This window comes from Humulus lupulus, chromosome 5 (genome assembly GCF_963169125.1).
Source record: "Humulus lupulus chromosome 5, drHumLupu1.1, whole genome shotgun sequence".
NCBI classification, from domain to species: domain Eukaryota; kingdom Viridiplantae; phylum Streptophyta; class Magnoliopsida; order Rosales; family Cannabaceae; genus Humulus; species Humulus lupulus.
In genome coordinates, this window is record NC_084797.1 from 184008547 (window position 1) to 184027525 (window position 18979).

The window sequence follows — 18979 nt, forward strand, 5'->3', positions numbered from 1 at the left end:
TTATAAGCCAAGCCATGCAAACCATCAATAAGTCGAGCCTTGTGAACCCTCGACTTATAAGTTCAGCCTTTTAGTCCCTCGGCTTATAAGCCGAGCCCCTTCTAACACAATATACCCTCGACTAGTAGGCTGAGCTTTTGGTTAGGTGCAATAGATAGACTCCCGACTTATAAGTCGAGCCTCCCACTCGGGAACAGATAGAGGCATATATGCACAGGCATAATTATAATCATGCTCATTAACTAGGCCCGAGCCTTAATCATGTTTACATTTAACAGTTGGGCCAAGCCCCAATCATAATACATTAATGGCTAGGCCAAGCCCCATTCATACATCTCACGCATCGGGTGCAGTTTTCTTACCTCGATCCTCATGCGAATAGCGGAACGACCCCGAGCGCTAATCCTGATCCTAGCCTGGCGGAAACCCTAATCACAACACAAATATATGTTCATCAGGACTTAACCCTAAAACCCGAGTTCCAAACTGAACTATAACTCTTAAAATCATGATTTTGAGTTAACGGGCGCTAAAAATGTCCCCCGAGCCCCCAAGAGGGCACCCAAGTCATATTCTCCGAGCTCCTGGGCCTAGCCCTAAAAATTAGCAAACTGGCATTCTAGGGCCCCTAGCGCGGTCGCACCTACCATGTACGCGATCTAGCCCATAGAAAGTTTGGGGCCTCTGGGCCACTGGCGCGGTCGCACCCCTCAACTTGAGACCCCAAATTGGATTATGATTTCCCCTTTACTGGGACACTAGTGCGGTCGCGCACAACCTAAATAAAAAAAATCTGCCCAGAACTTAGGTGTTCTTCCAAAAATCGCAAACTCTGCAATTTTTCTACAATTTCAGACCCCAAATCGACCCAACACAGTTGTTCCTAACTAAATTCCAGTCACAAAAACATCACACTAGACCTAGCCAACAAAACCCAATGCTAAGCTCACCCAAAAAAACATCCAAGCTAGCCACTAGGAATCATAACCCAAGGAACTCAAGAACACCACTTAAAAAATAAAAGACAAGAGAATTACCTTAATTTCTCTGCCCAAATTCAAAGACCTACTGAGATTTTAAGCTTTGCCACTCCAATTCCCCAATACAATATCCAAACTCCACCACAATTACACTTAGTTTGACTTCTAGGTGAAAATCTCCTCAAACTTCAATGTAAGCACCAAGAGGGAAGGCAATGAGCTGAAAAACATGAATGAGCCTTCTCAAGGCTACTGCCTAATTAGCTAATGGGCAATTTGTTCATTTGGCATAATCCCCGCTAACCTCAAATTATTTCTTACAATCCCAAATAATTTAACAATCCAATATTCATCATTTAAGTCCCGCTACTATATAATTCCCGATAATTTACCAAATTACCAAAATACCCCCAAGCTCACCCCGAGCCAGGTATTTTACCTCGTTGTGACTTTTCCACTAACTAGCTCCCTAGGATCGCCTTGTGCCAAGTAACTCAAATATATCCTCATAATAATGTGGTCGCAATCATATACCACACATATTTACAATTATACCCTCAACGGGTCAAAATTACAAAAATGTCTTTCTAATAAGAAATGGGCCCACATGCATATTTAATACACCTAAACATGCAAGCATATTTATATCATAATATAATTCACATAATAACATGATCATAATACATAAGCACTCAATTAATTCAATTATTGCCTCTCGACCCCCTAATCTAAGCACTAAGCCATATTAGGGAAATTAGGGCATTACACAAACGGAGGCTGAGGCCAGTTCCTACGTGGCAATAGGTCAGATTTCAAGCATTGACCTTTATTATACAGTATGAATTTACATTGTCCTTATGCATGTAATGACTTATTTAGTAAGGTTAGAGATGAACCGAGTTGATTTTGGGTTATGTATGTTGTGGAGCACGAGACGTTGACACCTATTGAGAATCAATAGCCTCTAGGGGTGGAATTAGACCATTACAGGTAAGGGTGAATAGTAAAGAATGGTATGTGGACCTGATAGAATAAGTTGTGAAAGTGTTTGACATGTTATTGGGTATGGATTGTATAGCCAAGTGGGAACGATCCTAGATGGTAAGAGAAAGAAGGTGTAATGCCCTAGATACACTGTGTATTTTAAATAGTGTTGGACTTGCTAATCAAGTCATTTGGACATAAATGTGTTACTAAGGTTAATTAACGGGATAGGGTTAAAAGATTTTGATCGTAGAAACAATTGTGTTCATTAAAAGGTTTGAGTCAGTACATGGGATCCCAAAAATAAGTATTTACGAGGCATTTACAACTCTCAAAATAAATACAACTTAAGCCAGCATAATTGGGAAAATCAAATTTACTACTAGTCCTTGTTGATCCCTCGGTCATGGCGATCGAGCAGCTGCAAATGTACACACCGCCCCTAAAGCTCTCCAACTCACGACTGGTCCAGTTTTCCCTTTCCCTTACCTACACCACATAGCACCCGTGAGCCAAGGCTCAGCAAGAAAACGTAATTCATAAATACAAACGAACATCAATATATAAACTATACACTTAAATCATTCAATTCAATAACAACAGATCATATGCAAAAAGCTAGGCAATAATAATCTGCTTAGTTTAACATATAATTCAATCACATCATTCAACACAGTTATTGAAGTGTAAAAGACACTTATGTTTACTTAGTAACGTTCAGGTCGGGCTCCCTTAGGCCGAGTCCTCTGGTTATATAGCTAACCTCGACTCACTTAGGATAGACTGCATTCCACACGCTTATCATCAGCCCCAGCTCCTTAGGCTGGACTTTCAGATCAAATATAAACAAACAAATAGATTGCAGAACACGCAATCGGTTGCAACATAAACCAGCATGCCTATCCAGATATTCAAAAATATAAATATAATCATAATCGCACATATATAACCATACTCGTTAACAGGGTTCCAAGCCCCAATCACAACCCGGGTGCAGTTTTCTTACCTCGAGTCCCGAGCTGAAGGTGTAAGGCAGTCCCGAGCACGATCCTCAATCACGAGCCTTAACGGTAAACCTAGTCACAAAGCGATAATGGATAACCATTAAAACCTTAACCAATTAAAAGCTTCATAATAACATACTAGCCTCCAGAATCCTTCACGAGCACTTAGGTTTAAGTTCCTGGGCGTAAAAAAAAATTTGGCCATTTCCCTTAATTTGAGTCGCGGCCCAGCCCCTAGGGTCGCAGCGCACTACAAGTCAAAGAGACCCAAGGCTCTCTCTTGGGGGACACGAGTCGCAGCATGCCCTAACCTGCACCGCAATGCCTGGGTAACTTCAGGGAATCTCAGGGCCTTCTCACACACAAGGGTCGCGGCTCTTGAAGAATAGGGTCGCGACTCGAGCTTTAAACCCAGAACTCCCTTATGTTTTTCTCGAGCCTATTCCACAAAAATCCACCCAAATTAATACCTAAACCTAGAATTCAGTCTAAAATTTACATCAATACCACATAACTAGTTTAATTACCCCAAAAACTACTTCATAACCTCACCAAAATCCAAAGATCATCCTAAGGTTCAAAACCCATGAAAACCCCCTAAATCACAGTAGTTTACTCAATAGAAACTCAAAATAAAACCCTTACCTCAACTGAGAATCCAACCCTAAGCTAAATCCCAAGACTTCAAGCTTCCATTCCCTTCAATTCTTGAGCCAAATCCTCGAGAATTCCCTAAGCCTCCAAGCACACCAATGGAGAGAGATAGTGAACCGAGTAGAGAGAGAGAGAGTGAGAGAGGGCTGAGAGATTGATATTTTTCTTTTCTCCTTCTAATTGTTTCTCAATTCACCTAAGTCTATCCTCTAACATCAACAAAAAAATCTAAACTGCCCCTAGGTCAAGACCTTTACTTTCAATTCCCTCAAGAGAAAAACGGTCATTAGCCTCATTTCCTACTAATTCCTCGAGTAGTCCTACAAATTCCCAATTACACACGACATACCCAATTTATCACCAATTTGTTGGTATTAAATGATCAAATCAAAGGTACGCAGCGGAATATATAGACCCATTTTAAAAAATATTAATAAAAGGCAGGATCATCTAGGGCTGGGCATTAATGTCATTGGGCCGACCAAACCGACCAACCCAACCCGCATAATGGGCCGAACAGTCCAAAATTGAGCAGGCCGAAAATTATTGGCCCATTTTTGCTGCAGGCCGAACTATAATGGGTTGGCACGGCCCAAAGAACTCCAAACCTTATTAACCCAACCCAGGCCGGCCCATCCCATATTAAAAATATATATATTTAATATTATAAACCTAAAACTTCTACATCATATATATTCATAGTGAAAACTAATATGTCGTTGACTGCCTCTGCCTCCCTTCCTCTACTCATTCTCTCTTATTATTTCAATTCTTTTCTCTCCAAAGACATAGGTCGTGCATCTACTTTCTCTTCTCTACAGCCACTCTCTCATCTACGGCGGCAACTCCAGGCACAGGCGAAGGAAGCTTCAGCGACGCAGGTGGAGGCAGATGAAGCTTTAGCAGCTCCAGCGGCTCTAGGCGGCTACGCGGCTCAAGGCAGCCGACAAAGGGTGGAGGGCATGAGATCTGTTATCCAAAAATTTGAAAATGATGATGTGGCAATAAAAATGACAAGTGGCAAGGAATGATGGGGTGATCTGGCTTAGCAGCAGCCCAGTACATTAACGAAGAATTTTGACTGCTTGAAAGGAGTCATGTCTGAGCAAAGTGCACCCGAGAAGCCCAATGCCAACACCTTTGTGTGTCCGGTCGGACCTTGGTTCGAGGAGTACTCCCCCCCCCCCCCAAGAGGTGTGGTCGGACCTTGGTCCGAGGAGAGCCCCAAGAGGTCTGGTCGGACCTTGGTCCGAGGAGTACCCCCAAGAGGTGTGGTCGGACCTTGGTTCGAGGAGCAGCCCCAAGAGGTCCGGTCGGACCTTGGTCCGAGGAGTACCCCCCAAGAGGTGTGGTCGGACCTTGGTCCGAGGAGAGCCCAGGAATGTGGTCGAACCTTGGTCCAATGAGAGCCAAGGGTGTGGTCCGAGGAGAGCCCAAGGGTGTGGTCCGAGGAGGAATCCAAAGCATGGTCGGACTTTGGTCCGAGGAGAGTCTAAGGGGTATGGTCCGTATGCATGTGTCCAGCATGCATATGTCCGACCAGTACTTGTGTGTGTACAGCATGCATGTGTTCGACCAGAAGACGATATTCATCAATCAAATGGACCAGACTACGTCAAATTCCTAGAAACGGCTTCAACAAGAATCGGTCTGGGCACACGCGGGAATCTCTCACTCCTCACTCAAATTGAGGATTCTGTTGCATTTTTTAATATTTTGTGTAATTTAAATATAATATGAGTAATAGAATATCTCGATACTAGGGAGATATCAGTTTCTGATCCCAAGCCTATAAATAGAGGGTTGATGGGATCAGAAAGGGGACTTTGGGCAATTTGAATTTTGGGTCTGAGTTTTCTAGAGAGAGAAAGTGTGTTTTCTTGAGAGAGAACTCTTTTGTATTCTGAGAATTTACACTGAAGAAACTCAGTTGACACTGGTTCATCTGATCTTGAGTGTAGATAAAGTAATCAAATCTCTAAGTGGATTAGGCTATTACCGACTGATCGGGGCTGAACCACTATAAAAATCTTGTGTGTTGTTTACTTTTCTTGATTAAACTGTCTGTGTCGTTTGAATTCTCTTGAAGGTTTGTTGTTCTTGACGTTCTCACGTTGTTGGCTAAAAACACGGTCAACAAGATCCAACACAGGCAGAGGTAGGTTGATTGACTTTTGTCTTTTTATTTCATTCATATAATATATATTTTTATATATAATTATAGAATATATATTAGAAAGAAATTACGTATACTCTATATATGTATTACTAAGTTTATATTTTTGGCTGGACCATTTCGTGAGTGTGTAACGATTTTGGTTTGGTTTGCTTTTATGTTTTATTTATTTATTTTTGGTTTTCGTTTTAGCTGTTTCTACAACTGTGGCAGGGCGGGCCGAAGAGCACATAAGACATTCAAACAAGTGAATATTTGGATGCTATACACACATATGAGTTCTTGAGGAAGGTAGATAAAATGACTTGTTAATATTGTTCTTTACTTGCTGCTTTTTATTTTTGATAAGTTGAGTAAATTTGGATTTTGAATGGTAGGCAATAATCTTAAGGAGAAGAGGGCAATAAAGGAGAAACAAAGTAGAACACCAAGGCACCCATTGCCATTGTTAAGTGATGGATTCAAGCTTTTTATTTTGTTTAAATTTTAATTAACTATTTAGTTGCTATAATTGATGACTGTAATAATTTTAATACTTGTGTTTGGAATTTGGATAGGTACTAAGAAATTATTTTTTTTCATTTTAGGTTTTAATTTGATATCCCTTATTTGTATTGAATTAATTATTTTGATAGATTTTTTAAATGGGTTATAACCCGACCCAAGCCAACCCAACCCATAATGTAATTAATAGGGTTGGGTTACATATGAAAACTATTTTAAATGGGTTAGAATTTTCTAGGCAGGTGTAATTGGGTTGGCTCATTCAAACACCATCAACCCGGCCAACCCAACCCATGCCCAGCCCTAGGATCATCTACATATATAAAAATTAAATCACAAACAAAATAGATCAGGCATTACCTCTTGTAGCATGTCAAGTGTCCTTGAATCTTTTTGTATAAAATCAACAATCTAGACCAATCCTCAAACACACAAGGATGTGTGTGGGCACATAGGATTCAACAGGTTGATTTATGTGACTCACTAGATGTACTCAACACATGAGATCTAAAGAGGTTTGACTAAGAGAAGGTTTAGAATAGTTTTCAGGTTTTGAGAAAACTATTGCTTTAGAGAGAGAGTCTATATTTTTATTCTCAAAATAATAATAAAGCTTATTATGAAAGTCACGTACTATCAGATTTATATAAAGATATTTAATAAAATTCAATAATCTTTATTTTATTAAAAATATAATTCAAATTAAAACTTATCAAATATTTGCATTTAATTATTTATTTAAATCATGTTTAAAAAGAATAATTAAATAATTGATTAAACAAAATTATTTTAAATTCAAAATTCAAATCTCAGGGATAAAAATCCCTGAGTTAGGCACCACACACTGTGCTACACAGAGTATGTCGCCCAACCTAATCAGGGTTTCCCTGATTTTCTCATTTGTTTGTTTAATCAATCTTTAAGACAATATATTTTTCCCAACATAAATAGCAGTTAATTAAAAATTAACTTTATCTTAAAATATCAATTTTAAATTAAATAAAAAAATATATCATATTGTAAAAAAGATATTTATTATTCTCTCTCTTCATATTTGTGGATACCGAAATTCTGCTTGAACGAGATCCCCACCTCGTGGCCCTCGGAGTATATGCTTGGGGTGGAAATAGCCCTCACATCCCACCATCTCGCCCCCACGCGACGCTGCAGGGTCTCGCGGACACCATCTCGCCACACAACAACGTCTTTCGCGCAGGGTCTCACGGACACCATCTCGCTCACACAGCAGCATCTCGCACGCAGGGTCTCGCGTACAGCATCTCGCCCACACAGCAACGTCTCGCGCGCAGGGTCTCGCAGACACCATCTCCCCCACACAGTAGCGTCTCGTGTGCAAGGTCTCACGAACACCGTCTCGCCCACACAGCATCATCTCGCGCACAGGGTCTCGCTGACACCGTCTCGCCACATAGCAGCATCTCGCGAGGCCATCGTGCCTTGGCCACTCGAGAGGTGCCTCGCACACCCGCCTTACCCATCTAATTAGACACAAGGGCCTCGCCTAGCAAGGCCCATCTCGCCTGACCGTTGTGATGTCGCTCACGCATAAGGCCAAACACCATTTGTCAAAGCGTCCCTAGCCAAAGGCATGCCTCTCCATAGGCCCATTAGCCTCGCTATGCGAGACGCCGTGCCTTGCGCTCAAGGTTCTATGCAAGACCCCACATCTTGCTGGGTTGAAGACCCGTGAAAGGCGCCTTTCCTCATCATAAATGACACATTTCTCGCCTAAGAACCCTACTTATCCCCCAAGAGTAGGTGCCACCAGCGAAGCACATCTTCACTACGACTTCTCATAAAATGTAAAGTCTAGAGCTTCCCGAGTATACATATGAGGAGAACTAGTAAGGGCCCAACCATCATTTGGTATCATGCTAGAATTGGGGAAGGCGACTAAGTAACCTACTCATAATCGCTTGCAAGCTTTCCCACACTGAGAAAAATACAAGGGAGCTTGGAGAAAGTATGTGTCTTGGAAATGTAAGAAGGACCATCAGATACGAGAAACATATATGGGTATGATATGTACGACACTGAGGAGACAAAGACGTGACTCTGACATCCATATTCGACTAGTAGTGGAAGTATGAGGAGAGGTGGCATGACCTGCATGTCTCTGACCACAAACAAGCATCAACACCATGATCCTCTACTCCATCATGACCTGTGCCACTACCATGAAAGTGTACCCAAGTACCTTCTTATCCTCTGGGACCAACTTGTATCAAAGGCCATTTTTAATGCCCCGACTAATTCTAGACCTCGGACCATTAAAAACTACTAAACATAACTACTATTTTGGAATACATACATACATAAAGTATTATAACTTTATTAAAAATCCAAAAATACGGTATGAAATAAAAAATAAGGTATGGGTACCCATTGTTTAGTACATAAAAACATAAAATTTAATTAATCGTTTTAATACTAAGTGCAAAAATACATAAAACATAAATTAAAAGACCTATAAACGAAGTCATCCTCAATCTTCCCGCAGTCCATTCAATCCATCCATCCCCAATACACATGCCAAGCTGCCACGAATCTGTCCCGCCTTCCAAGTTCATTTTCCTACACCATCTAAAATAAAAGGAATGAGCCTAATGCCCAGTAAGGAAAATCTACTGAAAACATATATCATAAATCATAAGACTATATCATAAAACATATGACGTAAAAACGTATATCATACAGGACTACAATATTAATGGCCATTAACTCATTACCGTAGCATGTGATAAAACCATCTAGGTCCTCAGTCTACTAATCGAGGTAGGTTAGATCACAAAATAGTATATGATAACCCATCTAGGTCCTCTGTCTACTAATCGAGGTAGGGTAAATCATAACTCTACTCCACGATAATGATAAAATCCTTGGGGTTTGCTATCTAAGCAACTATAAGCCCCAAGTGACTACAAAACATATTCATACATGTATAACATATCAACATAACATATCATATCACATAAACATATCATAACACATATATCTAACCTATTTTCCTTACCAAAAATTGGGATATTGGAGAAGATTCGGGATTGGAACACTCCTAAAACCAACAGTAAAAACCATGAGTTTCTAAAAAAAATGATGAAAAGAGAACTAAACCATTAAGATAGAAACTTACCAAAAAACCTTAAGTTTCAAGGAACTTAAACACCTAACCAAAAGCCATATTAATGAGTTAGGATCTGAAAGAAAAATGGAGGAAAATAAAAGAACTATGATGGATTAAACCTGAGGATAAGAATACCTTGGATGATCTAGAACTTCGATCTACACCTCGATACCGAAAAGTCACTCTATCTTACTTGCCAAGTGTTTAGAAAAGCTTAGATTGGAAAAGCTTTTAACCCAAAACCCAAGTGTTTTCTCTCTAGAATAAACTTAGCAGCTTGGAGGCTCTGAAGAATGCTTGAATGATGAATGAAATGGCTAAGTCGGCTCCCTTAGGCCAGACTTTCACATCAAACATAGCATATATACAAGTTATGAAACACACAATCGAAAGTAGCATGAGCTAACCTGCTATCCAGATATTTCCAATCACAAATACATTTATAATCCCACATATGTTCATTTACAAGGGATCCCAGCCGCATTCACAGCTCCAAGTTGTTCCGAAGCATTGACAGTCAGAATCTCGTGATCGGCAGGTGGAATGACCGGTTAAAAATTGTGCAATCCCACACCACCTGGGAAAGGTCAAGTGTGATGATTCTAAGATTGTGTAGGTATAGGACTACATAGTTGAAGAGAGCTTAGATGGATTGATGGGTACTACCTATACTAACAAGATGCATCTTCTTTTCGATAGCCTATCACTTGAGAACTCCAAAGTTAAGCGTGCTTGACCTGGAGCTGTCTCATGATGGGTGATCTCTTGGGATGTTTTCCCAGGAAGCGTGCGAGTGAGGACAAAGCACACTGGAAAGACTCATGTTGGTTTGTAGGGCCAGTTGTCATTCCAAGAAGAACCCATAGTGACATGGGGCGTCACATATGGTATCAGAGCGTTGACCCAGCCGGAAGTGTGGCCGAAGGGGACATCGGACCCCTAAAATAGGTGATTGTGACAGTCAGAATCTCGTGATCCGTAGCGGGAAAGACAGGGTAAAAGTTGTGCAATCCCACACTGCCTGGGGAAGGTCAAGTGTGATGATTCTAAGACTGTGTAGGTATGGGACTACACAGTTGAAGAGAGCTTAAATGGACTGATGGGTGCTACCTATGCTAACAAGATGCATCTTCTTTTCGGTAGCCTATCACTTGAGAACTCCAAAGTTAAGCGTGCTTGACCTAGAGCTGTCTCATGATGGGTGATCTCCTAGGAAGTTTTCCCAAGAAGCGTGCGAGTGAGGACAAAGCACGCTGGAAAAACTCATGTTAGTTTGTAGGGCCAGTCGTCATTCCATGAAGCAGCCATAGTGACGTGGGGCGTCACAAGTATGCTCCTTTATAGCCCTTAAGTCTCTGGCATTGGCTTTGTAGGCATGACCAATCATATGGCTCGTCATTTCATACATAGTACCCCGAAATGCTTCGGGGATCTTGTCCAAGTCGAGTGGTTTGACCCGAATTCGAACGGTTGAAGCCTCGTCTTGGATCACTTGAGGATTTGAGGGAGGTACGTGTAACACCCTACTACCCAGGGACTGTTACACTGTGTATTTTAAATAGTGCTAAACTCAAAAATGAGTCATTTGTCCATAATTGTGTAGCTAAACGTGATTAACGGTTTAGGGTTAAAAAATTTGGTCAAAGATACAAACGTTTAATGTATACATAGGATCCCACAATACATTTAAAAGGTTAATTACAATAAAAGAGAGTTACAACTAGCCAACCTAAGTTGAAAAATAGGATTTAACCCCAGTTCCTCTTTAAACCCTCGGCCGTGGTGGTCGAGCAGCCGCATATGTACACATCGTCACCTAAGCTTTCCAACTCAAGGATGGTCTAGCTTTCTTTTCCCTTTACCTGCACCACATAGCACCCGTGAGCCGAGGCTCGACAAGAAAACTTAAACATGTTCATAAGCAGTTAATAACATGTCACCAAATCATAATAAGCATGCCTAGATGTAATAACCCTACTCATGCATGTATACAAGTACAAATTAATGATTATGGAATCATTCTGGCTCAATGCTCTATGATATGGGACTAATAAGTCACCCTGGGGCCCTTTGCCATGTCCTCTATATAACCAGCTTTGGAGCTGATCTAGCGTACTCAACGCTAAGTTGTCTCCAACCAATAGATCGGTCAAGCAGATGCACTCCTGGTTAGGCTAGATCATATGGAACAGCGCTTAGCGCGCTATTGCTCTGCTTGACTAATAAGTCAATGCCTTACGACCAACATCTAGTGTGTTAATGTCGTATTTGAATAATAAGCCAATGCTTTACGACCAGCACTCGCCGTGCTAATGTCGTCCTTGACTAATAAGTCAATGCTTTACGACCAACACTCACCATGCTAATGTCGTCCTTGAATAATAAGTCAATGCTAGGATATGGGACTAATAAGTCACCTCGGGGCCCTTAGCCCTATCCTCTGTATAAGCCCTACTACCCGGGACCGTTACGGTGTGCATTTTAAACAGTTCTAAACTTGCTAACCGAGCCATTTGGCCATAATTGTGTAACTAAGTATGATTAGCGATTTAGGGTTAAAAATTTTGGTTAAGATATAACGTTCCACTAAAACGTTTACTGTATACATTGGGATCCCAACAATATAATTTAGAGGTTAATTACAATAAAAGATTTACAACCAACTGACCTAAGTGGCAAAATAGGGTTTAACCCTAGTTCCTCTTTAAACCCTCGGCCGTGCCGGTCGAGCAGCCGCGTATGTACACATCATCACTTAAGCTCTCCAACTCAAGGTGGTCTAGCTTTCTTTTGCCTTTACCTGCACCACATAGCACCCGTGAGCTGAAGCTCAGCAAGAAAACTCAATATGCTCATGAACACTAATAACATGTTTCTAAATCATACTATGCATGCCTAGCAATAATAGCCCTATTCACGCATGCAAATAAGTCCAGATAATGATGATGGATCCTGCCCTCATGTATGGATGACTATCAGGTCAATCCTAATCAAATGAGTGATTAACACTTTGAGATTCTGATAACCATGTTAGGACTTGTAGCCCAAATCAGATGAGAGCTTAACACTTTGAGGTTCTGATAACCATGTTGGGGCGTGTAGCCCTAATCAAATGAGTGATTTAACACTTTGAGATTCCGATAATCATACTGGGGTGTGTAGCCCTAATCAGATGAGTGATTAACACTTGAGATTATGATAATCATACTGGGGCGTGTAGCCCATAGCCATGTGATGATGCAGTCACCTGGGCCTTCTGGCCCTAGCTCTAAGTAACTAGCCATTAGGCTAGACAAGCGCTTTTAGTTTTTATCGAACTTGAGGTCGGTCAGGCATTAATGCTCATGATGAGTCATTCAATGCTTATGTTGATTAGATCTAATCTTTTCGGCTTGCATTAAACACGCTAATACCGTTCGTGACTCTTAAGCCAATACCATACGACCAGTGCTCGGTACTACTGCTAAACTTGACTAATGAGTCACAACTTCACAGTTAATACCGACACCATTGTCGATTTTGACTAATGATTCAGTGCCATTCATAAGCAGTGCATCCAGGCATATATCATATGTCAAACATCCAAATGTAGGGCATTCAACATGCTTACTTAACAATCACTAGAATAATTATGATCATGCACAATTACAGAGACTCGTGCTCTGATCAAACTCATATTCAATATTCATGTCATGCCCTAATCACATGTTTCTCATGCATCACATACTGGGTGCAGTTTTCTTACCTCTAGTTCGAGCGAGAAATAACAAATGAACGATCAATCCTTTGATCCCTTAGCAGTCACCTAGTCATAACCAAATATGGAATCCAATTAATGAAATCAACAATAAAAGGTTCTTGACCTGAACCTCACTCTCGGGACCTCAAATTGTACTCAAATGGTTAGTAGATTCAATCCCGAACCTTAGGAATTGAAACCCCGAGCCAAAAACCCTCAAAAGTGCCCAAAATATGAATCAGGAAAAGCAGGGTAGCGCTACAGTGCTACCCCCTAGTGCCCCAACGCTATAACCAGAATTGATTTGCCCTGAGGGCGCTACAGCGCTAGAACCGGACTGAACCAGCCCTGGTTCTTCCTCCTTCGAGTTTTCCATTTCCAACCTTCAAAACATGCTTCCAAACCTCATCCAAACTTCCAAATTAACCCAAATACCCAACATACAAGTCCTAGGCATCATAACCCAAGCAACCTTTGCCAAAAACTCCCATCAATTCTCCATTTTCAACTTCAAAATTCCAACTGAAACTCAATAAGAAAACAGAGTAAAACCAGAGTTCTAATGGCTAGAAACTTACCTCAAGCTCAGTATCACGTAGAACATAACCCTAGACCATCAAGGCTCAACTCCCTAGCTTGGTTCCTCAAAAGGAACTTCAAAATTCAAAGAGAAAAGGAGAGAAAATGATGATCGGGAGAGAAAGAAATGATGCTCTGTTTTCTACAGCCTTCTACAGCTTCTAATGGCTGATATAATCCTTAAGGTCAAAAGACCAAAATGCCCCCAAGCTTAAATAAACCCTAAACAGCCACCAAGGGCAAAATTGTCATTTCTCGCCTATCTCGTTAATCATAATTAACACCCTCCAATTCCCGCTATTCCCAATATTCTCAAATGCTAATAAATCATATCCCATTACCCTTTAATTCCTGGAAATGTACTAATCCTCAAATTACCCCGAGACTTACCCCGAGCCCCGAAATTAACCCCATTATGACCAAATCGATAACTTGCATTCAAAGATCGTCTCATGCCGAATGGCTCGAAAAAATTCACATTATGATGTGGTCTTACTCATAATTCACCAACATGCATGAAAATATACAAATGTGCCCTCAACGGGCCAAATTACCAAAATGCCTTTATAATGAAAAATGGACCCATATGCATGCATTTATCATTATATAATAATATAATTCACATAAATATGCATATAATCATTTAATGGCATAATAAATCAATTATGGCACTCCCGACCTCCTAATCAAGGTCCTAAACCTTATTAGGAAATTTGGGTCATTACAAAATGGCTTCAAGGAGAATGTAGTAGATCAATTTATATACATGAAGGTCAGTGGGAGCAGCTTTATTTTTCTAGTATTGTATGTTGACGACATCCTGCTTGCATCTAATAATTATGACCTATTGTTTGAGACAAAACAACTGTTGTTTGGCCATTTTGATATGTAGGATCTTGGTGAGTTCTCCTATGTGTGTAGGATCTTGGTGAGGCCTCCTATGTGCCTGGGATTCAGATTCTTTGGGATAGGGCTAATGGTATTCTTCGTTTGTCTCAGAAGACTTACAATGATCGGATCTTGAAAATATTCAATATGCATGCTTGTTCTCCTAGGAAGGTACCAATAGTGAAGGGTAATAAGTTCGCAAAGGCTCAATGTCTACAAAATGATAAAGAAAGAGATGAAATGAAAGTCGTTCCTTATGCGTCACTAGTTGGTATTTTGATGTATGCTCAAGTATGCACACGCCCTGATATTACTTTTGTTGTTGGCGTGTTGGGTAGATACTTGAGTGATCCTGGACTTAGCCATAGGAAAGTCATAAGGTATCTTCAGGGTACTAAGAATCATATGTTGACTTACCGGCGAGCTAACACTCTTGATATAGTTGGGTTCAGTGACGCTGATTATGCAAGTTGCATGGATGATAAAAAAATCCACTTCAGGCTACATTTATATGATGGCTGAATGAGTTGTTTCATGGAAAAGTGTCAAGCAGACACTCACAACTTCCTCTACAATGGAGGCAGAATTTATGGTGTGTTATGAGGCTACCTGTCAAGCAATATGGCTGCGGAATTTCATTTCAGCATTGAGTGTTGTAGACTCTATTTCGAGGCCACTGAAATTGTATTGTGACAACTCCGCAACAGTAGCTTTCTCTAAGATTACTAGGAGTACTTCTCGCTCAAAGCATATTGATATAAAGTTCTATTTTGTTAAAGAGAAAGGCATTGAGTCCCTCACTTCTATTGAGTACAGGCCTACTACTAGCATGTTAACGGACCCACTAACGAAAGGCTTACCTATATGTGTATTTTTAGAGCATGTTGCCCAAATGGGATTGTCAAGAGCCTAGCTTATTAAGCTAAGTGGGAGTTTTGTTATTTATGTATTGAGCATGTTGTATTTTGTATGAATTGCTTATAGCTTGTGTTTTGAACATGCATAATGTTTTTGTAGTCACTTCTAATTGTTATTGATATATATATATATGTATGTATATATTATTGTTTATCGAAGTGACAGATACAAAAGGAGATGAATGCGCATAGTCTCAATTTGTTGTACCTCATGCATATTTGTTTTGATAATTAATTGTTATTATTGTATTTAAATGTTTTCAAGGCCAAGTCATATGTAATATATGTATCCTATCGATATGATGTTATGTATGATTTATTTGACTGCTTTATGAGATGCACAACATTATGGTGGTTTGATTATATTGTCCAAGTGGGAGAATGTTATAATTTTTATGTGGACTAATATAATCTCAAATGTTATTCCATAGTCACAACTGTTAATTGTAGTGCTTAATATTGTTCATAACCATAAGTTCACCACTGTTATGTTCACTAGGTCCGTTAGGCCCTAAAGCTCAATAATATCCCTTAGGATATTAAAAAGGTGCATATGAAGAACATAAGATATATAGAGTGTAGTGGTATTGGAAAAGGTGGGTTGCTCTCCATTAGTCATCAAAACCATTGCACTTGTGTATTTTGTGTGTTTTTGGCAGATTTGAAAAGTATGGAAATGGCTCAAGATGGGGTGAACAATATGAGAGGTGTGTTCTCATTATTGCCTAATTAATGTCCTAAATAGAATAAATTCTTAGATTGATTGTGAGCATCTATTGATCGTGTAGAATCTTATTTGTATTTTATGATGCTCATGTTGTGTTTATATTTCAACATTAAAAGCTTTGGATGTTGTTGGCAAGTAATTATTAACACATAGGTATAATAGCCTGCACAATTTATTATTTAATTTATTGCAAATCTCAAAGGTTAGTTCAAACCTTAGTGGTGGTGTGAAGCAAATAGTTGATATTGTTGGTGCTTTAACTGAAGCATGTAAAGTTCTCTAGTTGGATGAGCCAGCAACATTTTTTTATGAAAACAATCAAGTATCTTTTTCTACAAATATGATAGAGACTTATCTTGCTTATAAGGTAGCAAGATGAAAGAAAGGTTTCTAGAACAAAAACTCTTAGAATTGGGAATCATTAAAAACACCAAAAATCTATTTTAAAATGGTGTAGGAAAAATGTAGGGTACTATAACTTGTTAATAATATCTTTATAATGTGGTCTTTATTGGGCATGCTTAGATAATATGTAGTGTTCTCTTCATGCATGACGAGGTAAACTGAATATATAATATTGATTGCACTATGTTAATATTGTCTTTTGTATCATTACAGAATGATACCATTGTCTTTCCTCAAACATACAGTCATTTCTCTTGACGAGCTTCATTCGAACTAGATTGGTATCCTTGAACTGAACAATAAGCCCGATGTGTTGATTAAGTGTCCCTATACTGTGTGGCGAGATATCTTTATTTGATTTGTGCTTTAGGTCATAAGTGTATTTGGGGCTAGCTTGACCCTTGACATGAAATGATCTTCATTGTTAATGGTTTTCTCTCCCACACAAAAAGCTTCAAGAAACATGTTAGTTGTGCCCCTGGTTCCGATTCCTAATAAAATGAAGCACATTTAATATTGGAGTAAATAAAATATAGGAAATATTATTTGATCCATTTTTTATTTCTTTGTTTCTACTTTTTATACAAAAACTTAGTATTGAACAAAAAGACATTCCACGTGCGTAGCACGTGTATCTTTCACTAGTAATATTATACATACATATATTTATATTTACAAATAATAAATATATATTTTATAGGAGACCATGAAAAGTGACACTCCTAAATGAGAAAAAAATAATAGTTTTTCAACAAAAGCTCTAGAAAAAAATTTCCAATTTTGTTTGTAGATCTTTTTCTCTTTCTTTGTTGGCATGTGTCCAATCTAAACAAACTCTTAATTAGAATAAAAGGGTCTATTTTGATTGATTCTTTTTTTCATTAGACTATTATACATGATTGAATTTGAATGAACTAATTTGCAAACAATTATGTAAAGAATTAGCACCTCAATGTCAGCTTATCGCCATCTCGAAGACTAAAACTGTCGTATGCTCCTCCTAGGGTTGGGTTGTTCCCCATTAAAACAGAACACGACTTGAGTTTAAAATGCCACACGCCAATTTGGTCTAAATTTGGTGTGGGCATTATCCAAGAGAGGAAGAATGCATGTAATGTACATCACATTTATGATAAAAAAAATTAATAAGAGAATTTAATAGATATCTCTTTTATATATATAAAAAAAAAGATGTAGATAGCAGAAATTCTTGGTTTTAACGATTTGTTTTGTTAACTTTAACGATATATTATAAATATTTAACGGAATATACTTTTAAAACTAACTAAAAATATATATTTATTAATTATATTAATATAAATTCAAATATTATAAAATATCATTATTATATTAATATTTAATATAAGACTACATATATAATAATTATATCAATATAAATTCAAATTCAAATGTTGTGAACTATGATTATTATAATAATATATAATACAAGATATTTAATAACTATATTAATATAAATTTAATTATTATTATGATAATAATATACAATCCTAATTTTTTACTAATTAATTATATTAATATGAATTCAAATATTATTATAATAATATTCTATTTTTAATACTTATATTAATATAAATTTAAATATTATAAAATATCATTATAATAATATATAATACATCATCTTAATTTTTACTAAAAAAATTATCATTTATGTTTAAAAATGTTATCATATTATATATATAAAAATTATAAACAATGTTTTGGTTTAATTTTTCATTTAATATATCTATGTTATTCTTTTATATATAATATTATTTATTTATTTGAAATTTATATGACAATAATACAAATTTAATAAATATAATTGATAGATTCTATAAAGGAAATTTACTTATTTGGTACCCTTTATTTTTGCAAAGTATCGTTCTAGTACCCTCTATTTTCAATAATGCTCATATGGTACCCCGTATTTTGAAAACATAGATATTTGGTATCCTACTTGATAAAATTTTGTCAATATAATCAAAATGTCAGCAGTTATATATAATTCGTAGCTCGTATGATTGAGAGTAATCTGATTAAAATAGTAAAATTTTATTAATTAAATTTGAGTTTAGGGTACCAAATATGTACAATTTTAAAATAAAAGGTACCAAATATGTACGATTTTAAAATGCAGGGTACTAAATATGTACGATTTCAAAATGTAGGGTATCAAATGAGCGTTATTTGTAAATACAGGGTACCAAGATGATACTTTGCAAAAACACAGGGTACCAAATGGTTACCTACCCTTCTATAAATAAAACTAAACAAACG